This window comes from Terrapene carolina, unplaced genomic scaffold (genome assembly GCF_002925995.2).
Source record: "Terrapene carolina triunguis isolate 2854851 unplaced genomic scaffold, T_m_triunguis-2.0 Scaffold58, whole genome shotgun sequence".
Taxonomy (NCBI): domain Eukaryota; kingdom Metazoa; phylum Chordata; order Testudines; family Emydidae; genus Terrapene; species Terrapene triunguis.
The window spans coordinates 81,230,696-81,254,812 of record NW_020664409.1 but is presented as its reverse complement, the minus strand read 5'-3'; positions in this window follow the sequence as shown (position 1 = coordinate 81,254,812).

Here is a 24,117-nt window from a genome sequence, read left to right as displayed (position 1 = left end):
CTATGGTATTATAGAGCATGGAGCAGGAAAACTGTGGCTGGATTTGGCAAGCATTTGTTGGATGGGACAGAAGACAAAAAGTGGTAATAAATGAACAATTTCAACATAGCAGTAGATTAGCAATGGGGTGCCTCATGGATGTATGCTAGGACAGTTGCTTTATATAAAGATCAATGATGTGAAGAAGGGTGAACATCAAGATGGCAAAATTTTCAGCTGACATAAAATTATCTAGGACAGCCAACCCTTGATGAAATGATAGGAATTTCAGAGGGACCTTACAAATCTACGTTAATGGGCAATATGATGGCAGGTGAAATTCAGTGTTACAAAAGTAAGGTAATGCACACTGAGAGAAATAATTTGAAATACTTTAACAAGTCAGGAACAAACCTGGGCATCATTGTGGAAAGTGCAATAAAAATCTCTGCTCAGTGTACAGCAATGGTCAAAAACAGAAATGAAATTTTAGACTGTATAAAGAATTGGAGAGAAAATTATACTGACAATGTTATATATAAGTCATTATATAAATCAATGGTGCACCGCCAACTGGAACACTGTGTTCAATCCTGGTTACCCTATTTCAAAAAGAATATAGTAGAAAGAAGGGGTTCAGTAATGGGTGATTACAATTATTAGAGGCATGGAAATCCTTCTATAGGAGAAGAGATTGAAAAAAATATGCCTGGTTACTTTAGAGAGAAGACAAAAATGAGGGGACAAGATAGAGGTATTATCAATAATGGAGATGGCAATACTTCCTTTTTCTGCCCTTTGTCTGTCTTGTCTATTTAAGCTCTTCAAAGCAGGAACTGTTTCTTACTATGTATTTCTACCATGCCTACCATGACAGGGCACCAATCTCAGTAGTGCCTCCAGACGACATTAAAATACAAATAATAATAAGAAACTATGAATGATATAAACAAGATACATTAGCCATTCCTATTTAACCTCTCTCATAATATAAGAAAATGGGGACATTCAATGATAATGAAAGGTGGTAAAGTTAATTAAAAGAAATACTTTTTACATAGCAAAATAATTACCTTGTGGCAATGAGTTCCACAGGGTATTATTGAGGCAAGAGCTTATCAGTGTTCAAATGAGCACTAGATGTTTATATGGATAATGAAAATATCTACAGTTACACTAAATTGGATTTTTAAAATATTAATGATATAAACTTTCATGATTCATGGAGAAAGTCAATCCCAAACTGACTGTTTAGGAGAATAGGTTTTTCCATAACTGTATACTACATAGTTTCTTGTGTCTTTCTCTGAAACACCTGACACTGGCCACTGTCAGAAGACAGGATACTGGGCTAGATGGACCTTTGGTCTGACCCAGTTCCTCTCTTCTTATCAGCAGTCTTGGCATTTAGCATATCTGCAAACTCCTCCCAGACCAAACTATTGTTGGTCATACAGTCCAGTACTGAGTCCAGGTTGAATTTGAAGCAGCCACCATCACAGAAACCTCTAAGCATCATTGTTGTCTGTTTGTCTCCCATCCCCTTCTATTTCTGCTCCAGCATTTTTTGAGTCACCCTGGGGAGTAAGGGCCAGATCTTTAAAGGTATGCAGGCACCTAAAGATGCAGGTAGGCATATCGTTAAGTGCCTAAATACCTTTAAAAATCTAAACCTAAGTGCCTGATTCTACTCCCTTTGAAGTCAATGACAAAACAATTGTTGCCATCAATATTGTATACCCAGACCTCAAAAGAAATTAGCATGGTTTAGAAAATATAGTAGGGCCCCTGTATAAGAACATAAGAATGGCCATACTGGGTCAGACCAAAGGTCCATCTAGCCCAGTATCCTGTCTTCTGACAGTGGCCAATGGCAGGTGTTTCATAGGGAATGAACAGAACAGGTAATCATCAAATGATTTCCATTCCCACTTTCTGGCAAACAGAGGCTAGGGACACCATCCCTGTCCATACTGGCTAATAGTAATTGATGGACCTATCCTCCAGGAATTTATCTAGTTCTTTTTTTGAACTCTATTATAGTCTTGGCCTTCACAACATCCTCTGGCAAAGAGTTCCGCAGGTTGACTGTGTGTTGTGTGAAGAAATACTTACTTTTGTTTGTTTTAAACCCACTGCCTATTAATTTCACTTGGTGACCCCTAGTTCTTGTGTTATGAGAAGGACTAAATAACACTTGCTTATATACTTTCTTCACACCAGCCATGATTTTATAGACCTCTATCATATCCCTCCTTCGTCATCTCTTTTCCAAGCTGAAAGTCCCAATCTTTTATAATTTCTCCTCGTATGGAAGCTGTTCCATACCCCTAATAATTTTTCTTGCCCTTTTCTGTACCTTTTTCCAATTCCAATATATCTTTTTTGAGAGGGGGCAACCAGATCTGCACACAGTATTCAAGATGTGGGCGTACCATGGGTTTATATAGAGGCAATATAATATTTTCTGTCTTATTAACAATCCCTTAATTAGAAAACAATATGACCAACTGAGGGAAGTTGCAGAGCTACAACAAATTTTAAAAAAATAACGTTATGGGATTTTATTTTAACACACTGGGAAATTCCTAAAAGAACTCCCATGTACACATAGTATAGTTAAAACCCAGAGAGTAGAAAACACCAAGCTTTGATACAATCCCTCCTTGAAAAAATGTCAAGGACACAGGAAAGAGAACATTCATCAGCTACCTCTGCATATTTCAACTACAACCAACTTTTAAAAACAATTTAAATGCCTAAATTCAGTGCTATTCATATCAAGATCCATACCTCTAATTGATCATCAGTGGCATATATTTCAGATAGTTGCGTACACCTCTGTCAAAGAGGTATAAATAAAGGGCCACAATTTGATACCCTTATTCATACTGAATAGCACCTTAAAACACAAGTCCCATTGTCTTCATTTAGTCCTGTGGTTGGGTGTTCGCTGGTGCTGTTGCCTAGTAGTTAGGGGATTAGGCCTGTGTTCGCCATGACTCTAATCTTTCCCCAGACCACCCTCATACACTGGGGTGTTTTGCCTTTTGATGGGAGTTGACCCAACCCTCCAGTCAGGTCACTAATCAGTCTCTTCCCTTCCCAGTGTGACAGGGTTCCAAGGAAGATATGGGGGTCTGTCTATTGACCCCTACGGTCATCCAATCCCAATAGGGGGTTTCCAAAGGTCTTTACCCTTTCCTTCCTCCCCCCAGAGAGAATCTAGAAGTGAGGGTTTTCTTGCCCTCCTTAACGAGAGGGGTTGGTAGGGAAGTCCAGGCTCTCCCACTACATGGGGCTCTGGCCCAGGATCCTGTAAGAGGTACCAATGTCCAGCTCCCAGGAATACCTTAAGTCTGCCTCATTGGGCCACCTCCTACCACCCAGTCTCTTGCCAAAGTCTTACAGTTTGCCTCACAGTAGTAAAAGGAAAATAATAATTGAACAATCAGCCCCTCTGTGCTCAGCAGGAAGCTCTGGAGAAGGAGCAGTGCCCTTCCCCAGGAGCTCTCAGGCCCCTTATGAGCTGTCTGGCTCCCTTTTAAGCTCTGCCTCCAGTTGGAGCATGCTCTGCAGGTGTGGGTGGGCAGGGTCACCTGGGCCCAGAGTTGATCCTTAACTCATTCAGTTCCAGTATGGGGTTTACACACCCTGTCACACACCCTCCCCATCACATTCAGTGCCAGGGTACCCTCCTGTGGCTCTTGTTCTCCCCACTCCCATAAAAAAAACCTGTTTTCTTATGGTGTCCCCTTGCTTGGTGAAGTACTGGAAAACTATATGGCTGCAAGGAAAGGTACCATTGCATGATCATAGGGTTGGTATCTTTCATCGAGTTCAGCCAGTGGAGGGGTGCATGATCTGTTACTAACAGGAAAGGGTTCCCCAACAAATAATATCTCAAGGTTTCCATGGTCCACTTCATGACCAAGGCCTCCTTCTCAATGACACAGTAGGATACTTCTCAAGGAAACAGTTTCCTGCAAAGGTAAAGTATGGGTGTTCTTCCCCTTCAAAGTCCTGTGAAAGTACTGCCCCCAGGCCTCAGACTGCAATATGAATCATCTTGAAAAGCCAGGGTGTGAGAGAACTGGTTCCTGAATTAGCTTTCCTTTCAGCATCTTTAATGCCTTGTTGCAGGCTTTGGACCACTGAATTTTCTTAGGGTTGCATCCTTTATCAGATCTGTCAGGGGGTGCTGCAATGGTGGTAAAACTCGGTACAAAGCATCTATATTAGCTGGCAAGGCCCAGAAAGCAACACGCTTGCTTTTTTGTGGTTGGTATGGGGCACTTCTTCAACACTTGTAGTTTTCCAATCAGCAGTTTCAGAAGTCTGCCCCCTACTGTATAGCCCAGGTACCTTCCCAGCTGGCCAGCCTACATTTGGCAGTGTTGGCCATTAGTCCTACCTCCTTGAGGGCTTGCAGTACTGCGACAATGTGTCTTAGGTAATTGTTCAACTCATAATTATAAATGACAATATTGTCAATGTATGCAGTGGCATAATGTCCATTGGATCGAAGTACATAGTTCACCAGGTGCTGGAAGGTGGCTGTGGCCCCATGGCCAAATGGCATGGTCTTAAACTGGCAGATACCCAACAGGGAGGAGAAAGTGGTCTTCTCTAATGATTTGGTTGTCAAAGGAATCAGCCAATAACCTTTGTTAGGTCAAGAGTGGAATTATACTTGGCAACCCCTAGCCTGTCCAGCAACTTATCTACTCTAGGCATATGGTACAAATCAAAGTTTGATATTGCATTCACTTTTCAGAAATCAGTGCAGAACTAGGTTGACACTTTGGCTTTTTGCACAAGTATTATGGGGCTCCTCCACTCACTGAAGGACTCCTCAATCATCCCTAAGTCTAACATGGCCTGCAGTTCTTGGTGGACCGTCTCCCACATTTTCCGTAGAAGGGGCTATAATCCTTCTTGGACATTTATCGTCAGTCTGGTGTCTATGTGATAGAAGGCCAAGTGGGTGCATCCTTGCAGTGCTGAGAATACTGAAGGGAAGGCCTCAATCAGCCATTGTAAATGTTGTTTTTGTTCAGGCTGGTGTTCTTCCCCCAGGGTATTGGTCCTGTACTGTGCCATAAGGGTGCTCGTGGGACGAGCTCATGTTCGGAGGAGAAGGCGCTATGAGGAAGCCAACTTAGTCCCACCAAGCCTCTTGCAGGTTCATATGATAAATCTGCATTGCTTTTCTCTTCCGTGGATGGTGGATTTCCTAATTGATCATTACCATCCTGCTTACCACCTCGAATGGACCCTGCCACCTGGCTAGTAACTTTGACTCCAAGGTTGGTACTAAAAATAATACCCTATCCCGGGGCCCAAATTCTCAAGTCCTGGCTCCTCTGTTGTAGGTCCATTCCTGGTTCTGTTTGGGACTTCAGCAGGTTTTCTTTAGCAAAATTCCTCAATGTCTCCAAATTATCCCTCAGGTGGATCATTACTCTACCATGTTTTTTGGGGGGCGGGGGGACTTTGTTCCTCTCACGGAAGAGGCCTAGGATCCCATGTGGTTGTCTCCCATATAGCAGTTTGAATGGTGAGAACCCTGTTGATGCCTGTGGCACTTCACAGATGGCAAATAGGAGGGGCAAGAGTAACCAATCCCAGTGATGGGGGTCTGAGGTCACAAATTTCCTAAGCATCTCTTTCAGTGTCTTATTGAAGTGCTCCACCAGCCCATCTGTCTGTGGCTGATAGACTGATGTCTTTAAGGCCTTGATTTTCAAGAGATCACACAATTCCCCCTATTACCTTTGATGTAAAGTTGGCCCTGTGGTCAGTCAGTATCTCTTTTAGTGTCCCTACTCATGCAAAAACTTTCATCAGTTCAGTAGCAATAATTGCTGCAGTGGTCAAATGAAAGGGAATGGCCTCTGGGTAACCATTATAACCAGAATATAGTGGTACTTGCACTCTTTTCCAGTGGCCCCACAATGTCCTTGACTTTGCTATGCCCCCCAGGCCAGTACAATCTAAGGCCTATCCTTTCAATAGCTTTCTCTCACCTCCAGTGTCGCCCCCCTGCCCGCCCGCCCCGGGTACCACATGTGTCAGCTGTAGTATTTTCCGGAGGAATTTATTTGGGATCAGAAGTTGTACCCTTACCTCTCTAGTTTGGTAATCTTTGCCACTTGGTATAATCTCTTCTCTCTGAGTTCAAACTAGGGCCACTGCTTCATCTGTCGTGGGTCTATCACCTCACCATTTATAATGGCAAGTTGGTCATATGCCCTGCTCAGAGTTAAGGTCATCTTTCTGTTCACCTACAAAATCTATGCTGGCTGTCAGTAAGTCAAAGTCTTGGGAGGGTGAAGTCTTCTGTTTCCCTTGATTGTGGAAAGCTTATTATTCCTGTCAGGAGGTCCCTTTACCAGGATCTTTCATCTTTCTAACTCCTGCTAGCGTTCCATGGTTTTGAGACATGAGGGCCTCTACCTCCTGAAGAATTCCCAATCCCTGCCCAAAATCACTGGGTAAACCAGCATATGGGCCACATCTGCTCATACTTTGCCCATGCGGTTCCCCATGGTGAGCTGTACCTCCTTTGTGAAACATGGCCATATATTCCCATGAATGCACTGGAGGTAGGTGGTGTACCCAAAGTTATCTCTGGCTCGTTAGCTGTTCCATGATCAATGTTTAGCTGTACGCTGAGTCTATTAATGCTGGTACTTCTACCCCATTGATCCCCACAGGGACTAACATCTTGGCCAGGCCTCTTTTTCTAGCCGTGGTGTCCACCATCCATGCCTGCCCATAGGCATGATCCCTGAAAGGGTAATAGTCATGTTGGAAATGACCACACTGTGTGCACAAAAAGCAACTTCTTGTTGAGAGACTTGCTCTGTCCCTTGATTGCTCTTGGGGGAGTTGGGTGTCCATGGAGGAAGAGAAGGAAGGACATTGGCATGGGTAAGTCCTCATCTGGAGTACTGTGTCCAGTTTTGGGCCCCACACTACAAGAAGGATGTGGAAAAATTGGAAAGAGTCCAGTGGAAGACAACAAAAATGATTAGGGGGCTGGAGCATATAACTTATGAGGAGAGGCTGAGGGAATTGGGATTATTTAGTCTGCAGAAGAGAAGAATGAGGGGGGATTTGATAGCTGCTTTCAACTACCTGAAAGGGGGTTCCAAAGAGGATGGATCTAGACAATTCTCAGTGGTGGCAGATGATAGAACAAGGAGTAATGGTCTCAAGTTGCAGTGGGGGAGGTTTAGGTTGGATATTAGGAAAAGCTTTTTCACTATGAGGGTGGTGATTTACTGGAATGCGTTACCTAGGGAGGTGGTGGAATCTCCTTCCTTAGAGGTTTTTAAGGTCAGACTTGACAAAGCCGTGGCTGGGATGATTTAGTTGGGGATTGGTCCTGCTTTGAGCAGGGGGGTGGACTAACTGACCTCCTGAGGTCCCTTCCAACCCTGATATTCTATGATTCTATGACCTGCCCGTGAACCTGTTTCTCCACTGCCTTGGATCTTGCATAGGCATTTATACGTGCGCAAAGTGGTATAGAATGCTTCCATATCAGAACAGGAACATTCTATATTCCCTTTGCACAAGTGTAAATGACTACACAAAGATGTAAGTCAGTGGAGCAGCAGGCCCTATATGTTGTTTAATCGGATGACTGGTTTTCTCAGATTGACAGTTTTGTCACTTTGCTTCTTCAGAGAGTATTCTACTGATGCACAATATTCCAGATAAAATGGAATAAAGGAACAAGACAAGCAACAGAGGTAGTAACCCTCTGTAACTCAAATTTAGTTGATGAACTTGAATAACCTGAAGGATTTGTAGAAGTGGAATTTAGAGCAATCACTGTATTCACAGGTCATTAACTTTATCATAATTTCCCCATTAGTACATCATTGTGTATACTTGACTAATTGTAGTGATGCTACTTATATTTCTCTATATCCAAACTGTTCTGTTTTTAGTATATTTTTGTATGTTGAAGGCAGCTAGCTAATTGCACTTAAACTATTATCAAATCTATAGAATTACTCTGAGCAAAACTACATGATGTTAATTGTAATGGTTTTTGGATGTCTTTTCACTTATCAATTGGATCATTTTAGTATGATTCTATACCTATGAATAGGACACCAATTATTCTTCTGTGGACCTATTAATTAAAGAACAAAACAACATTTTCAAAACTTATCAATAACCTATAATCCATGTACTCTGTATGGCAGTAAACTAAATAAAGTTTTCTGTTTTATTTTGTTTTTAAATCTCAAATGTGTTTATTCAGTGATGGATATGGTCATATACACACAAAATTTAGATTGGCTTAATTTTCGCTATTGAACAAAGAGTTGTGTCATTTCTTCTCATATCTAAATCCCAGTTTTACCATTCTCAATTTTCAAACATGTTGGTGTGTTACAAGAGCGTTTACCAGTAAGAAGTCAACAATTACCATTAAAAAGTCAACAAGTTACCATGCAGTCCTTGGAATGTGAAAAACCATAGATACGTCTTGTATGCAAAACTACAAATAACTACAGTATCTCATATCCCATTGTTGGTAAATGATTGCTTTGAATTCACCATGGTACTTTTTACAATTTTTTAAAATAAAATATAAAGAATTAAAAGGAATGTTGAAAATAATACACAGTACAAAGACTGACTGCTTTCAAAAAACCATTTTATAAGAGTTTGTAGTATAATACTTGGGCTAAATTCATCCCTGGCTTAACTCTTAGTGGATATAGCTACTATGGCCTTTTGTTTTGGAGAAATATATTGCACTAATTATTCATTCTTTTATTCAGTTTGGCTGCTTCTGAGGTTTAGAAAGACGTATGAATATTGTTGAGTATCACTTTAAATCCCATCCCATTCAAAAATGCTTTGAGTAAAGTAAAGGCAACTAAATTTAAAGTTTAAAATAAAACAATCCTTGCAGTAAAAAATCAGTCACTTATCAGTAGACTTCCATGCAGCTCATTCGAAATTCACAATTTGGAACACAAATTTAGAATATTGAACATGGCATTATTCATTACCTGGCACACAGTCACTCAAGGCAGTTAGCCAAACAAGCTATCTCTCTACTTACAGGTGAAACAACGTTTCTGAGAATCTTAAAAATTTGAAAACATTCATAAATCAAAATAGGAGGTTTTCTAAGAGGGAAGTTAACATGCCAATTTTAAATATACCGGATAGGAAAACAAGTCAGCTTTTAAAAAGGCTTTTTTGACAGACACTTCCACTTATTCAGACAATATCAATTAGTGTCTATAGAGCAGACTTACTAAAAATGATATTTCAATCAGTATATTTTCCAGAGTGTAGGAAAGAGGATAACTATGGAACATGGACTGGGTTACAGTATGACTGCTTACAAAAACAATTATAACAGTCAGTTCTGACCACTGAACTGCAAACTTTTCCACCATGACCATTACCATCTCTAGTAGTGCTTAACCTGTCTAGGTAAATTAGTTTTTCTTTTTAGCATCATCCTAAATCTATAACTCAAGATGTAACTGGCAAATATCCCCCATCTCATAGGGGAGATGTTGGTCAGACTGGCAGGGGGCAGGACAGCCCAGAAGGGAAGGGAAGGGAAGGAAGAGGGGAAAGTGCATGCCTGAGAATGCTGGGCCTCAGCCCCTATTCCTTCCATTGACCAGCCAATGGGGAACGAACAAGCTGATTGGCCTGCACACTCCCATCCCAACTAATTAATGTCCTTCCCAGATTTTTGGGGCCTCTTGTCCCCTTCAGCTGCCCAGGCCTTCTTCCCTGTAGTTGCAGTATATGAGCTGAGTTTTCATGATGCTGTTGCTGTGACTGATCACCTGGTTTGGGGTCAGGAAGGAATTTTTCCCATTGGGCCAAACTGGCAAAGTTCTGTAATTTTTTTCACCTTCCTCACAGCATCATGGAGGTGCATTTAGGTTTAAAGAATAATAATAATACCTACCTCTTGTATAGCAAGGACTTGGAAATTTAATATTTAATTTAATATATCTAATTTAATATTAGATATAGGAAAGTTTAGTTTGTCACAACTTACAGCTGGTATCCAGTACAGATAAAGGCCAAAATGGTCAGTTCCAGAGGCAAATGAGACCCAAGATTTCAATGGCAGACCTTGTGCCTGTTGGAGAAGGAGAAACCTGGAGTCTTCACAGACCAAGGTCTCCCTTTGGGTACCCTCCTGAGGGGATGGGCGAGAGGATTCAGGGGTAGGCTGAAGAGGATCTACCCTGAGTTATTGGCTATATGGTGGGAGCCCTGTAACCCCACACTGTACCAACTTACATGTTTGGTATGTGAGAGACAGGGCAATGTTAAGTTAATAAAGTTGCAGCCTGCAATTTAAATTCATCCCCGTGTTTGTCTTCATTCATCTGTATGTCATGATCAACCACTTAATGCTATTAGAGATTGAAGAGTTAGTGGCATTCTGTACAGATTACAGTTGGGTGAATTACTGTGGTTGATTGAATTGATATAAAAAGTGCCTTCTGAATATTTTCACAAATAAACATGTTGATTTTCTTTAACTCTTATTTCTTAAGTATCAGGGAGTGGACTACATCCACCCTGATTGAATTTTCCCTGTCAACACTGGTTCTCCACTTGTAAGGTAACTCCCTTCTCTTCATGTGTCAGTATAATAATGCCTGCAGCTGTGATTTTCACTCCATGCATCTGAAGAAGTGGGGTTTTTTACCCACGAAAGCTTATGCCCAAATAAATCTGTTAGTCTTTAAGGTGCCACCGGACTCCTTGTTGTTCTTATTTCTTATTTATTTACTTGTTTCCAAGTATATAGAAAACTGCCACTTTATTCATGAAAAAATGTTCAGGATTCCCCAGAGTTTCAGCAATTTTAGCATAATCAGTCACACATGATGAATAACAAATATCAGACAGTGAATGCTCCAAGTGAACAGTACACAAAAAACACATAGTCTAAAAAACTTATTTCAGTCAATTTGGAAAATACTTACGAATAAGGAACACCTTAATAAAAATTAGGATCAATTTGCAAAAAATTCAGAAACAGAGAAAAGGATTAAATTTATTGGATAAATTACAGAAGCTGCCTTTCAGTGGTAAGTGAAGAGTTTCATATACAGACACAGAGTTGGACAGACAGATAGCTCGATAAATAGACAAATGGAGAGGCAGATATGTACATGGTATATTCATAAATATAAAGACACTGTATGTACTCTTGTGTATTTACAAATTAGGTCAGATCCTTAGCAGTTATAAATTGGCACAGCTCCATTGACTTCAATGAAACTATGCCAAATTATATCAGCAGATCATATAGGCCACAATATTCATGTAGGTCCGTTAGCTCCAAGAAATCCTAAAGTGTTTTGTGCTTTAAAAATAATCTATTATCTATATTTCAGATGGGTGACTGGTAGTAATTGAATATACTATCTGACCAAATTTATTATTTTTATTGAATAATGTATTTAATAAATACTTTCATAATGTGTTTGAGGAGTCCCATATGTGGTTGAACACTGTCTTGAATAAAGTATTCAATAAATAATGGTGATATTTATCAAATAATGTATTGAATTATTTTCTTTTTAAAAAATATTTTGGTATTCATCCAGCTCTAATCTATATCTCTACCTAAGGTATTTGTAGGCCCCTATTACTGAAGTATCTAAGTGCCACAGAATCTTTAATATATTTATCCTTACAGCACTCCTGTGAGGTTGGGACGTACTATTATCTCCACTTTATAGATGGAGAACTAAGGCAGAGAGAGAGTAAGTGAGTTTCCCAAGGTAATACAAGAAGTCTGCAATGGAGTGGGGAATTGAACCCAGGTTGCTGGGAACTGAATCCTAATCACTGGTCCATCCTTCCTCCCTGCATATTGATGTAGTGATCTATGTCTATAGAGCAACCCGTAGAGCACTGTCTAAGCTCAAAAGCTTGTCTCTCTCACTCACAGAAGTTGGTTCACTAAAAGATATTACCTTACCCACCTTGTCTCAGTAATGCACAAAAGGATTGGTCATGCATTGTGATTTGCCGGGGTATAAAAATCATTACTTCATGAAGGATTCAGGCCATACTTTGCAAAGCTCTTTGGAATACTGAAGGATGAAAGTTGTCAAATTATTAATTATTATTACTACTGCTTCTACTAAAGCCTATGTAGTTTCTAACCTTGGACAACTATCTATAGTAAAGTAGACAAAGACAAATTTGCTATCTATAAAATTGTGATCTATCATGATCTTAACTGATTTTATCTTATTGGGAGTGATGTGCATATATTTAAATAATGATCACATCTTCCTTCATCTTATCTTTAATGCTTTTCATAGTACTCATGTAGACAAAATAATATGAAGATATTAAAAGCAGTAGTTAGTGTTTTTAAAAATTTAAATTAAAAAAAAATCTGTGGTTTAATTCCATATAAATTAATCTCACTCTGGAAAGTATTTTTCACTTCGAGAATCTATTAAATGCTCTTTTTTATACTCAACCTGCTGACAAAAATTAGAAAGCAAACAAATGAGATGAGTTGCAGTGAGGAAACTAGATGCCAAAAGAGCACAGTATATAATTGGAAGAGCACAGGAGAATGTTTAAAATAAGTTCAAGAACAGTGATAAGGCTGAAGATGATGTTATCTGTTGGACAGAAGAAGCCATTAACATACACCAGAGTGTTTTCAATCACTTAATCAGAAAACCCTTTTCCTGAGCACTGTTTCTTGTCCATGTGCCATGAACAAACATAAATATTTTGGATTTCCTGCATCCTTTACTCTGATAATGGGCTCTTAACTGTAAGCCCTTCCCACCTCAAAGCAAAAGCTAAAAACAAATGATAAAACATGAAAGATAGATATGATTTCTATGCCAGATGAGTTACTGAATTCCATAAAGCACTCATTGTGCGGGTTTTTTAACCACATTATTACTTTTTACTTTAATATGAATGCACTTTAAAATAAGAGAGAGGGGGAAATGCTTTAGAGGTCCATTATTGTCCCCACTGAGCTCCAATGGCTAAACTCTTAACTGACTGCAATACTATAAGTCAAGATCAGCCCCATATTAAAAAGGTTTAACTGCTCTCATTTTACATTTGTGCATTACAGCAAATTCCAGATTCCACTTTTAGTATCTCTGAGCTCACTGGGCTGGTGTAAATTGGAGCAGCTCCATTGACTTCACTGGAATTGTGCCAGTTTACACCAGCAGATAATTTACCCTACTGTTTAATTAGGGACTTTTCCATCCTAAAACTTCTATGTAGTTTGCATAATAAATGGGAAGTTGTAAACAAAGTGTGACAAATCAACACCTGTAAAATTGTATTAAATAAATGTATATAATATATCCCTGAAATCTCTGTTCATGTTGTGTATCTCTACACACATGCACAAGCACACAAACACCTTAAAGATAATGATGAATTATGGTAGATTTGTATATGATTTGGAGGAATAGCAAGGGGGAAATTCCAAAGTGAAGTTCACTGAAAAAAACAACTGAAGAATGGTCACTGTATTTAATACAAATTCACATTTTATTGCATATAATAAAAATATAATATATAATCTAAACCACACAAGAAACAATCCTTTATCCTGTGTCAAACTTCAATACATGAGTTATGTGCTGGAAAGCTGAACTCCTCCCACTCACACATACACACTGTAGACTGACTCTATAAGCAGCTTCAAGGCTGAAGCAGCCTCAGTAGATGGGGTCTAATCCTGTGAGGTGTCGAGCTCCTGTTGATTCCAGGAATGACCCTAGGGTGCACTGATGCCTTCTGCAGAAGTACTGGTTGGTGGATCCCTATAGTTGTAGATTTACCATCCCTGCTTCTCCTGATGCCCACTCCTACTTATTACAGCTCCATGGGACTCAGAAGCTAGATACTCTATATATAGGCTCCTGGTATCCTGACCAACCCTTTTATATACTGGAAATGTATGACACTGCATCCGTGGAAGACAGGGCAGGATATACCCTATAACAGTCAATATATATCAGAAACAACCTAAGAGCCTCAGGAGTTGTTTTTAGATAATTCTGACACAACTGATGCAATGTTTTCCTGTGTCCAAATAAGCTGTATCAGTCATTTGAATAGTAATGAACTAGAAACCGCACATTGTGTTAAAACAAATAAATCAAGTGGGATACTTGGCATCAGGAAAAACTAACTTAAAGTGATCATTAAAGGGAAAAGGAGACCCATATTTAAATATATTTTTTCTGCTCTAAATGGCTAGCAGGCAAATTTGTTTGTTCTGTTGTGTCCTGATTGTTATGGTGTTACCTGAAAATGAAATCATAGACTACGTAGTAGACTGATCATCTGTCAAATTTTTACTTCCCATTTGGATCCCAGCATCTGTACAAAAATATTTAGTGCCAGATCATCTGCTGCTTTGAGCAACATCGATTTACACCAGATGAGAATCTGGCACAATATATAGTCCAGAAACTTATAAATAATAATTATGGGTGTAATCTCTCCTGCACAGAACAAAATTTAAAATTTCCAACATGATTCAGGCTCACATGAGAATGTAAAAAGTAGCTAGGTAAAGAACCAAAGAGCCACACCACAGAAAATAATTCAGCTCAATTCAAATATTTGATAAATATGATCTGATTCTAATCAATATGCAAAATATGTCTTTTGTCAGATGACATATACTGTTTTCCCATTTTACATTTATGAGCCTTAAGTCATGAGTGTTTTGTGCCATATCAAAATGGATTTAAAAGCCCAGACCTATATTCCAATGCACACAGATTCCAAGTGAAGTCAAATGGAATCTTGGATGCATGAGGAATTCAGAATCAAGTCCTTAAAGAGTCATGGTTTATTCCGTGTGTGTGTGTGTGTTTAAGCATGGCAAAAAGAAAATGCATGTGACTTCAATGTTTATGACATTTCCCACTTGTTTTTCTAACAGGTGAGATGCACTGTTAATAACAAGAAGATGAAAAATTAATTTATCTGGGTAAACTGCTAGTGAAATCTGATGGTCTCATTACGGAGGCTGTTGCCTTGCAATAAACATTGCCTCCCATTACTAAGGAAACTGCCACTAATCAAATGTGTTTCTGAAGTACTACAAAAGGATTTGGCAGTAAATTTCAAGATAATGACTGTTAAGTGAGGCTTGATTTATTCCTAGTCTTTCTTTATTTTTAATCTATTATTATTTTATTCTTTTCTTACACACTGGAAAATGTGCAGTATTACTCGTTGTGGAATTTGGGGTATAAATCTGAATAAAAGTTGTTTACGTAAAATATTATTTCATTTTCTTGGGGGAAAAAATGCTATCTGACTTCATACAAAATGTTACAGAAATGAACAGAATCCAGTTTTTTTTAAAATAGTTGAATCACATCACAATCTCAAGACAATTCCAAGATGAACCGACTCTGAGAGTAAATGACCTCTTCATCTCAGTGATAAAGTTCCAGCCAAAATATTCTCTCGGCCTGAGACGTGATTCATTAGAAATATGTGCATGGTGTGGAGCTCTACTCTCTATCTGGCAGAGTCCGGCCTGCAGACTGATAAGAAGCAAATGCAAATGTCCTGATAAGAACTGAATGCAAATATTTATGATATGATATTCCCTGGGAATTATGTGCAGATAAAACAAAGTGTATTATTTTCCTGCTTCTCTTTCAGGTTTGCCAAAACGCCCTTTTTCGCTTTCGGAATTTGCATTTCTTCAAAATTGATTCGGCTTGCGTATTATGTTAAGCTATTTGTTTGCTAAGGATGGTAATTAGTTACTGTAATTACAGCAATGACAGTTGCTAAATTGTTTTTAAAGCATTACAGTGAGCCTGTGCCAGAAGATTGCAGTATTTTTTTGGATTTAAGCAGAGGCTGGAAAAACTCCCACTCTAAGGCCAGCATGGGATTTTCGACTACAAAGCTGCTTTTCCTGATTGAAATATTTTTTTAAAAAAGAAATCATTAATTTGCATTGATTGCAAGTACTAACTTTAAATTTTGGTTTATTCATAGATCACAGAAATATTAGTGATAGTGGGCCCTGTGGGAAAGGAGATGCAACGGGGACTCCCATCTTAAATAAAAGTGAAAGCTGATAGCAGAGGAAAAATGGTATAACTATTACTCTGAGCTTGTTAATGAAACTCTTTACCCTGTTTTTTTAGACAAATTAAAAACAATTTTAAAATGCCGGATTGAAAGTCATTTCCGAACTTTTCTGATGTGCCCACAGCTAAAATGAGAAACTCAGAAAATACTATATTTTCCAAATCTGTACTGTACAGAACTTTGTGACTTGGAAAAAAGTAGATGAAGAAAACAAACAGCTCCTCCAAATACATTCACGAAGTTACTTGGAAAGAAATGTTTGTGTTTTTTTTACTTTAACCTAAAACATATAGCATATTTTTGCCATTCTTACTTATAGATTAACAGTGGATAGATTGCAGTGACTGTGACTGGGGTGAATGTCTGGCACTAAACCCAGAAAGCTTCAGGTTTCATCCTTTACCCCTTTCCCTCTAGCATTTCCTCCAATGGAGGTACTGACACAGCGGGAAGAGCATGCAGCTCAGCAGTGGAAGAGCCCCGGGCATCTTAGCATGAGCTCTTCCTCTTCCAAGACATGTGGTCTCAGGAGATTAGCTGGTGTGTGTGTGTGGGAACCCTAAGGGTTCACCCATCACTTCATTCTGTTCCTCCTTCCACCCCACCCCCGTATAATCTCATTCCTCACAGTTTATAGGAACAATCACTCCACTTTTCTTCCTTCAGAAAACAGGCAGCCTCCTTTAAGTCAATAGATTTGCTCTGTAATTGGTAAGTAGAGCACCTACAACCAGGCCTCCACCAACTTCATCATTCTCCTTGATTCAAATTTCATATATTGCCTTACTGTCTGTAACCTGGGAATTTATCTCAAGATAGCCCCCACCTCCTAGAATATCCCCCATTACCTGCTTTTAACTGACTATACAACTTGCTGAAAATCCTGTTTCCAGAACCATTTCATTTCCTGAACCCCTCACTAATAAATAAATAAATACATAAATAATAACAATAATAATACTACTACTAATAATAAAATCAAATGCTATGCCAAGAGCCTCCAAGTTTCCCCATATTCTATCCTTCTCTATAAAACTTTGTTGCCTTTTTCATCCCTTCCTCACTGCTGTTGATGTTAGCTGCACAATATATTGTAACCTGCACACATTATTGTATTTGTATGGATGTGGAATGCATTTGTCTATTAAGCATTCTGCAATTCTTTTTAAGGGGAAAAACTATATGAAAGCAAAATATGCTTTATGATTTGCATATGCACATTAGTGTTTTGACAGGCAGATCACTCTTTCAAAGATACATAGACAATATACTTCCCTTAATCCCATTTATGTATTCTCCAGTTAATAGATGTTCCCAGTTGGTTAACCAGAAGTCAGGTCTTTATCTCCCAAAATCAACATACCCCATAGTTTGCTTTGAAAGGGCCAGTTTCACAAAGCTGAAACAATTATGAGCCAAATCTGCCAGGAGGAAGAATTTAATCAGAAAAATGTGAATGATAATTGGCAATAGTTTAAGAATACTTTACTAGGTGCCCAAAAGGCCACAATCCCACAATTGAGGAAGAAGGCTGTATTGATTAAAAAACTGACCTGATTTAGAGGGGAAGTGAAGGGAGCTGTAAAAATAGTATATACAGTATATACAGAGCATTTACTCTAGTTCAAACCAGCAAGTGACCTATGCCCCATGCTGCAAAGGAAGGCGGAAAAACCCCAGGGTCTCTCTGAATCTGACCTGAAAGAAAATTCCTTTCTGACCCCAAATATGGTGATCAGTTAGACTCTGAGCATGTGGGCAAGACCCACCAGACAGACACCTGGGAAAGAATTCTGTGTAGTCCCCCTCTAGAGTCTCATCTCCAGCCACTGGGGATATCTGCTAATAGCAGTCATAGAATTATAGAATCATAGAATATCAGGGTTGGAAGGGACCTCAGGAGGTCATCTTGTCCAAACCTCTGCTCAAAGCAGGACCAATCCCCAACTAAATCATCCCAGCCAGGGCTTTGTCAAGCCTGACCTTAAAAACCTCTAAGGAAGGAGATTCCATCACCTCCCTAGGTAACCCAGTAATGGATGGGCCATATGCCACTGTAGGCAATCCTATCATACCATCCCCTCCATAAGCTTAAGCTCAGTTTTAAAACAAGTAAGATTTTTTTGCGCACACTACTACCCTTGGAAGGCTGTTCCAGAGCTTCACTCCTTTGATTATTAGGAACCTTCGTCTAATTTCACACCTAACCTTATTGATGGCCAGTTTACAACCTTTTGTTCTTGTGCCAGCATTGGCCCATAATTTAAATAACTCCTCTACCTTCCTGGGATTGATCCCTCTGATGTATTTATATAGAGAATAAGCATACCTCCCCTGAGCCTTCATTTTGTTAGGCTAAACAACCCAAGCTCCTTAAGTATCTTCTCATAAGGAGATTCTCCATTCCTCGGATCATACTATTAGCTCTTCTCTGCACCTGTTCCAGTTTGAATTCATCTTTCTTAAACATGGGAGACTCTAGAGGTATGAGGTCTCACAGGTTCTTGTATAATGGTGATAACACTTCCCTATCTCCACTGGAAATATCTTGCCTGATGCATTCTAGGAATGCTTTATCGTTTTTCATGGCCGCATCACACTGGCGGCTCATAGTCACCCTGTGATCAACCAATACACACAGGTCTTTCAATTGATATGTCCCCAGCTCAAAGCAAAAATTCTTGTTGTTAGTCCTTAAGTGCATGAACTTGCACTATAAAATTTCATCCCTTCTATTTTCAAGATCATCAAAATCTTCTTATATGATACTCTGGTTCTCCTCCATATTCGCAATGCCTCCTGACTTTATGTCGTCTGCAAATTTTATTAGCACATTCCCATTTTTGTGCCAAAATCATTAATGAAAATGTTAAATAAGATTGGCTCCAAGACTGGTCCTTGAGGAACTCCACTAGTAACTTCTTTCCAGCCTGACAGTTAACTTTTCAGTATGACCTCTTGTAGTCTCTCCTTTAATCAGTTCCTTATACACCTTTTGATTCTTGTATCAATCCCATCTTCTCCAATTTATGTAACAATTTCTCATGTGGAACTGTATCATATGCTTCCATGAAATCCGGGTAGATTAAATCTACTGCATTTCCTTTGTCTTAAAAATCAGCTATCTTCTCAACGAAAGAGATCAGTTTGGTTTGGCACAACCTACCTTTTGTAATACCATGTTCTATTTTATCCCAGTTACCATTTCCTTTACATCTTTAATTTCTCTGACTTTCAAAATTTGTTCTAAGACCTTGCATACAACTGAAGTCAAACTAACAGGCCTGTAGTTTCCTGGATCACTCCCCTCACCCCCGCTCCTTTCTTAAATATAGGTACTATGTTTGCAATTCTCCAGTCATGGGGTATGACCCCCAACTTTATAGATTCATTAAAAATCCTTGCTATTCGGCTTGCAATTTCATGTTTCAGTCCCTTTAATATTCTTGGATGGAGATTATTCAGCTCCTCTGATTTGGTCCCATTAAGCTGTTTGAAATTGGCTTCCACCTTGGATGTGGTAATTTCTACTTCCATATCCTTGTTCCCATAAGCCACCCTTCCACAGCCTACAAGCTCCTCATTTCCCTTATTAAAAACTGAAACAAAATATTCATTTAGATACTTAGATAATCTTTAATCTCTACCCCATTGTCAGTGTTTAGCAGTCCCACTTCTTCGGTCCTTGTTTTTGTTTTATTTTTATTTATATGGCTAAAGAACTTTTTACTGTTGGTTTTAATTTCCTTTGCAAGGTCCAAATCTACTTAGCTTTTGGGAATTCTCACTTTCCACTAGACTTTCTGTCCTCCAAGAGATAGCTTCCTTGCTGATCCATTCCTTCTAGACTTTCTGATTTCTCTTAATAACTTGTTTGATATGCTTGTTCATTTAGTTTGGTCTGCACACCTTTCCTACAATTTTGGGATTCAGGTTTCAGATAGTTTCTTAAATTTATATGACTGGATCACTCAGAATAGGGGAATCTTGCGCTTGTTGTTAATGGTGAGGAAAAAGCAAACTCACGGTTCATAAGAAACACATAGTGTGAGATCCTGGGGTCACTTTTCTCTACTGTATTTAATTTTACAATAGTAGATTTTGACTGAACAGTATTGGATCAAAGAACAACTTCAAAAAGCATAAATTACAATCAAAATATCAGCTATGTGATGCTTAGTTACAGAAAGAAAAACATCTCTCCTGGAGCCCAAGAGATTTTTCTGGTTTCAGAGGCTTGTTATTCACTACAAGGTTTATTGGACTTATATTGGGATTCTGGCTCCTCAGTTTGAAATTCCTCCCAGGGATTTAGCTCTAGACCCCACAACAGTTGCACACTGAGTATATCAGGACTACAGCGAGTCAGGAAATGGTTTTCCCATCCTGTGAATATTTTTGAAAGTTCAACATTTTTCCCCATCTGACATCATGATGAAAAGTCAAAATTTTGAAAATATTTGTGAAGCAATTTTTTTTCCTTTTTGGGTCATTTGAAAAGTTTTGTTTTGCTAATTTCAAAATGTTTTGTTTCAGTTTTGACATGTTTCTCTTTATTTAAACCTTTTTCAGTCTAATTGGCTTACATTTCAAAATGAAGTCATTTCAAACCGAGAAACTAGAAAATTCAGTTTGGAACATGTCAAAATGAAATGTTTCAACAATTTTGAAGTTTTCTTTACATTTTTGAGTTGGGAAATTTATTGAACCCAACCCTGTTTCAAGAACAATTTCAGTTGTGACAAATCAGCATTTTTCTAAGTTTGTCAAAAAAATCTAACCAGCTCTAATCAGGACATGAATGAAAGGCCTATTTATCAACATGTAGATTTCTGTCTACTTTGTGCATGAATTTGGTAGATAGGGTTTCTAGGAAAGGATCGGGGCATATTTTTGGGGCCACGCTTTATATGAAGATTCCATTTATAAATGGTTAATAAAAGATTAATGAATATTATAAGCATGTTTCACAAATTAGTAGTATGTGTCATAGATTGGTATCAGCCCATCGGCAGAAGGTGTTAATATATTTATAGGCCATGGATATTAACAATCTAATTATCCATTAGATTTTACAACAATCCATAACAATTGATTAACCATTTATTAAAACATCTGTCCTCTATTAACCCTTTATAATCTATTTATAAATAAAGACATAATATAAAAAAGTGTCCAATTTCAGGGTGAGTCTTTTTGGAGTTCTCATTTTTATTGTCTGCTGATAAAGGTACATTGCTATATGTTTTTGATTATAGATGGATGCTAACTGGTGAAGTTAGGTAATTTGTCTTTAATTTGCTGTGTGGTTATTGTACATTTATTATTGTGAGAGTGCACAGATCTTTGTATGGACATTTTTTTACATGTCAAATCTAAATAAATCAAACTATGGTAAATTATATGATGTGTGCATGCAAATTCTTGACATAACACATAGCTTGATAGGCACCTATCTGGCCACATGCATGTGCAAATTTGGGATTTGCACTCTCATATGCAATATTGTACACACAAAAGAGGTATACAGAATGCACATTTATCTCATTACTGAAAATCCAGGTCTGAAACTATAAAAAGACATGCCATATCCAGTCACTTCAGAAGCTACTACTAGAAGTCATAAGGGAAGTGCTAATTCAGATGATTGGTGTGCTGCTAGCCCTATTCTAGTAAAATTAAACTGGGGTCCAAAGTGGTGTGGGTGATGAATATGCTTTCTTCATATTCAGTCATTAACCAGGTTCTCCAACACTCATGATTTTAGCATGAGTCTCATTATGTTTGGTGTTTTTCTTAAATCTCCCACTACTAGAATCAAGAGATTCCACGACAATTTCAGTTTTCATTAAAAGAATATGTTTCTAGCCCACATGGATGTTGAGAAAAGCTTGAGCACCCTGAATGGGTTACCTAGGGAGGTGGTGGAATCTCCATCCTTAGAGGTTTAAGGCCCGGCTTGACAAAGCCCTGGCTGGGATGATTTAGTTGGTGTTGGTCCTGATTTGAGCAGGGGATTGGACTAGATGGCCTCCTGAGGTCTCTTCCAACCCTAATCTTCTATGATTCTATGAAGGCTCAGAAACCAAAAGGCAAAGAAAAAGAATCCAAAATTTGTTTTTTTTAATTCATGATTTTAAAGCCAATCTTACGCTTTTTTGTGGCATGCCTCGTGCCTTTTGAATGCTTAGTGTTGGCAATACTGTAAATCAATGTGTTAGTGTGCTCTTAGGGGACACTGTGCAAGGCACTGGATACTGGACATAATTCTGTAAGAAGAAATTTTGCCCTGGTTGATGATAAATGAGATGATTAAATAGATCCTATATATCTCTGATTGCTCTGATACTATATGCTGCTTTAGGTTCTGTCTTTTGTATGCAACACTGACAAATGGTGGTTATTAAAATTTCACTTTAATTAATCCTGGTATCCTGTCTGTAATAAAAGTTTGACACATAGGAGTGATGGTTAGAAGCTGGTGTTTATATCCTGGCCCAGTCACACGAAAATGGATCAGGGTAACAGAGTTGTATCTGTGTCTGTGTATCTGACGGCCCATATCCAGTGATTTCAGTGGCTATTGCTACATCTTCCTTTTTATTTTAAATCAAATGCAAAGAAAATATCATATTAACCGAGACTTGATGTTTCATATGATATGCTAGTCTGAGGAGTGTTCTGATGTTCTAACAATGCTAGGTACGGATCCCTTAACTCTTCCTGGACTATTTTGATTAAGTTTTTTGCTATTTGCATGGACTTTTCTGTTTTCATCTATGATGCCTCATAGTAAAGGCTGTGGACTCTGTGCCTGCACTGAAACATCAAAGAGAAGTGACAATGTGAGCTACTCATGAATTGTGGGCAGGAGTGAAAGTAACTTAAAGGACTTACCAGTACGCAGGTGGCTGCGTTCCTGGGCAAGGGGGGGGGGCAGCTCTGGGTCCCTGGAAGTGGCGGGGCCTCGGGCGGAAGGGGTGGGGCTGGGGACAGACTCCCCAAGCCATCCCTTCAGCATTGCCCAGTCCCCGCCGCTTGGGGCTCCGGCAGCAATTTAAATGGCCCGGGGCTCCAGTGACGATTGAAAGGGCCCAGGGTTCCCAGACACTGCCCAGTCACTTGATGTGTAATTGATCAATTAAAAAAATTAGTAGTCGACTCAGAGCAGTTAATATTTCCTCTTTAATTCAAACAGATCTGTACCAGCCTTGGACCATACTCATACTATAAATCACCTTGAACGATCGGTCCATCAGCCCTCCCAGAGAGCACCGAGCACAACATATCACCCTAACAGCATAGCGCACCACAGCCCAGAACCCCTGAGCGATCTGCCAGCCTCAGCCTCCCAAGTAGCTAGGATTACAGGCATGCACCATCACACCTGCATACTATAAACATGTTAGGAATTCCTTTCAGTAACATGACAACAGTTTTCTCCATAGACAATGTAAGTTAAAAGATATCGCCCACCCTGCTTACTTGGAAAAGCTTGATTTTAACATAGGAAGACCATATGTGGGAGATACATAAGTGCAGGAATGAGTTATCCAAAGAAAATTCACAATAGATTTCTAATGGTTCTATATGGTTATTGGGAATCCAATTTTATTTTAACTTAGATCTCTAATCTTAGTTTCACATTTTGTTATGGTGGCAAAACTCTAATCCTAACCCAATGCAACACAATGTGATAAAAATAAATAAATAACAAATAAATAATTAAATATCGTACTTTTAGCTCAGATGACTAAGAAAATGAAGCCAGTAGTTTATACCATTGAATGAATTCTTAAATATCTATGGTATATTTAAACAAACAAATGCTTGCTGTCACACATGTAAAGATGATTCCCTCGTATCCCACCAGGAAGAGGATGAATGACTCTTAATCACATCCTGAGATAGTCACAAATTCCATCAAAGGAAATTCATTCAGACCAGGTGCACCTCTGTCCCCATAAACCTATGATGGTA